At 41.4% G+C, this 2936-nt stretch overlaps 1 pseudogene; it reads left to right on the top strand.

Annotated features, from left to right (window-relative positions):
• The first annotated feature begins 839 nt into the window (after positions 1-839).
• On the top strand, positions 840-1419 carry LOC127485605 (ubiquitin-conjugating enzyme E2 variant 2 pseudogene; annotated as a pseudogene).
• The last annotated feature ends 1517 nt before the right edge of the window (positions 1420-2936 follow it).

The raw sequence follows: 2936 nt of genomic DNA, 5'->3' as shown, positions 1-2936 counted from the left end.
ACCAAACATCACATGGAGAATAATTACATATCTTTCAATTATTCTTCCCACTCGCTTTCAAGAAACTTGTCAACACAGGCTTGATGCATTGAGAAATAAATAATGCTACTTTAAAGGAACCATTATGAAGCTCAAACTGACAACTCAATGTTGAAAATCAAGGACAATTAAACTTTTGCTTATCCTCAGAGTTAATTTACCACCCTTGAGATCTTGTTTCACCTCCTTTAAGTGTTTTAAAAAGACAGACTGATTTTTTAAGAAAGGCCCCATGTAGGTAATGCTTTACTTGAACAAATAGAATGTTTAAAAATCCTGTGCTGTTCTAGCATCCTTGACTGCCTATGTTTGATAGAAAATTTAAACTGAAGTAGCTTCTACGAATACAAAACAAGAAAACTGATTTTGAACAATTGCTGTAACTTTTTGTCTTAGCCTAGAAGACAAAGGATGAGGCAAGTTATATGCTCATATTTTATTAGGAGGGAGGTGGACAGACATTTGACACAGCAGATAGGAGACCTGGGATTAGGTCTCAGGTCTACTCCTGACTCCAGCTTCCTGCTAATGTGTACCCTGTGAGGCAGAGGTGAAGGTTCAGGTGGTTAGGTCCCTGCTACTCACATGGGAATCCCAGATTGAGTTCTGGTCTTCCAGCTCCCAACTTCAGCCTGGTCTAGCCACAGTTGTTGTAGGCATTTTGGGGAATGAGTCCATGGATGGGAGAGCGCTCTCTCTCTCTCTCTCTCTCTCTCTCTCTGCGTGTGTAACTCTTACTTTCAAATAAAATAAATATTAAAAAAAAAAAAAAAGCAGGCTGCATCTGGCTGCAGGAGATTATGGCGGTCTCCACAGGAGTTAAAGTTCCTCATAATTTTCGCTTGTTGGAAGAACTTGAAGAAGGACAAAAAGGAGTAGGCGATGCTACGGTTAGCTGGGGCCTTGAAGATGATGAAGATATGACACTTACAAGGTGGACAGGCATGATTATTGGGCCACCAAGGACAAATTATGAGAACAGAATATATAGCCTGAAAGTAGAATGTGGACCTAAATACCCAGAAGCTCCTCCATCAGTTAGATTTTTAACAAAAATTAATATGAATGGGATAAATAATTCCAGTGGAATGGTGGATGCACGGAGCATACCAGTAGTAGCAAAATGGAAAAATTCATGTAGCATTAAAGTTGTACTTCAAGAGCTAAGACGTCTAATGATGCCCAAAGAAAATATGAAGCTTCCACAGCCACCAGAAGGACAAACATACAACAATTAATTTTAATGGATCTCAAACTTGTCTTAAATCAACAACCTTCTACTCATATTAATGTCTTGATTAAATATCACAATGCAGAATACCCACACATTCAGTAAAGAATTCCAGCTGGTATATGTGACCCGGACATTTGTAATATATTTAATATATGTACACCCATTATGTTTTCAGGTAACGGGAGGAAAAATGCAGCACAATTTTTCTTTCTCTTGTTGAGGCACTGTCATTTAAACATAAACCTGGAGTGCTCCAAGTAGGATTCGGGTTTACAAGACGCAAGCGTGGCAAGATGTGTGAGATGGCAGTGGAAACGTGTGTTTCTGAAAAGTAAAAATCCCGAGAAGGACAAACAGAAATGGCATGCTTTATCCATCTTGCTTAGTGAAAGAGCTGCAGTTGAAATTGTTTAAAGTAGCAGGTACAATGAATATTGTCACAAATTGTGTTAAATTTTAAAGCAGTGTGGGTGCTGACTACCAGCAGTATAAAAATATGTTCAGGATTGTTTTGATACCTGTATTTATAATAAAAAAAACATTGGGGGGGTTGATGAATTTCTGTTAAAAGCTGTTCCTGTGTGTTACATGTAACAGACATGGTAAATATTTGTTTACATTCTTTGTTTAACAAACCATGCATTTAAGTTCAAGTGAAGTCAACAAAAAAAGAAAATAGGTGTATGGAGATGTGATTTTGAGATTAAAGTTAGTCATAAAATGTAAATAAAATGTGGAAAGTGTCCTGGTGGGGGGGGGGAGCAAATAGGAGTAGAAAGTGGTGCCTTAAGAAGGTGGCCACAGCTTCACAAGGACATACGATGGGCCGCATGGTCAGGTACCTGGAATCCTGTACACAGAGTGGCTCCTCATGGAGTAAGGGACATAAGTTAACGTGTTGGCTCCTTGGCACCTCCTGTCTCTAGCTGGTCAAAGTAGACCCCACAGGTAGCTAACTTCCTGGTGTTCCTGGGCTGTGCAATCTAAGACTCCTCCAGGCAACCACTTTGGAAGCTACAGCCTGAGGCCCAGAGCTGCCTCTGAGTCTGTAAGTGGCAGCAGCAGCCAGACTCCACCAGTCAGGTTGGGCTAGCTTGAGAACTGGTTCTGCTGCAGCTCTCATGTGTGGGTGCAGTGGAGGCCAAGGCCGTGATGGTCCCTGTGCCCAGGGAAGGAAGCACCACCAGCCCCTCCAGTTAGAAAGCAGCTGGGAAGCCGGGGAGGCAGATCTTGGGGAACACAAAGAAAAGTCCAATACTGTTATATTCAAATGCCCTATCTCCAAATTCCCTGTAAAACACACTTTTTGAGCGCCTGTTATTTGCCAGCCTTTTTGCCATGGGTACAAAGATAATAAAACAAGGCCTTAGCTTCATGATAAACTGTAATTTAATATACTAAATACCACGACCCTGGAGCTCCAAATGAGAAACATGAATTCTGTCTGGGAGAGAGCAAGGAAAGCGGCAAGGAAGAGAACATGGGTGAGTAGGGCAGCTTTGTCTAATGTGGGTGAGACATACAGAAGAGGATAGACTGCAAGACACGAGGAAAATTAGCCAAGAATATGCATCCTGTCTCCTGAGCATGGAAAGAGGACTATACGTGAGTGATCCCTGGTAGCAGATGGTGGTCTTGTGCTCCCTAAACTTTCTGCCATTAT

The sequence above is a fragment of the Oryctolagus cuniculus genome, chromosome 11 (genome assembly GCF_964237555.1).
Source record: "Oryctolagus cuniculus chromosome 11, mOryCun1.1, whole genome shotgun sequence".
NCBI lineage: Eukaryota > Metazoa > Chordata > Mammalia > Lagomorpha > Leporidae > Oryctolagus > Oryctolagus cuniculus.
This window is presented reverse-complemented; position numbering and strand designations above follow the sequence as displayed.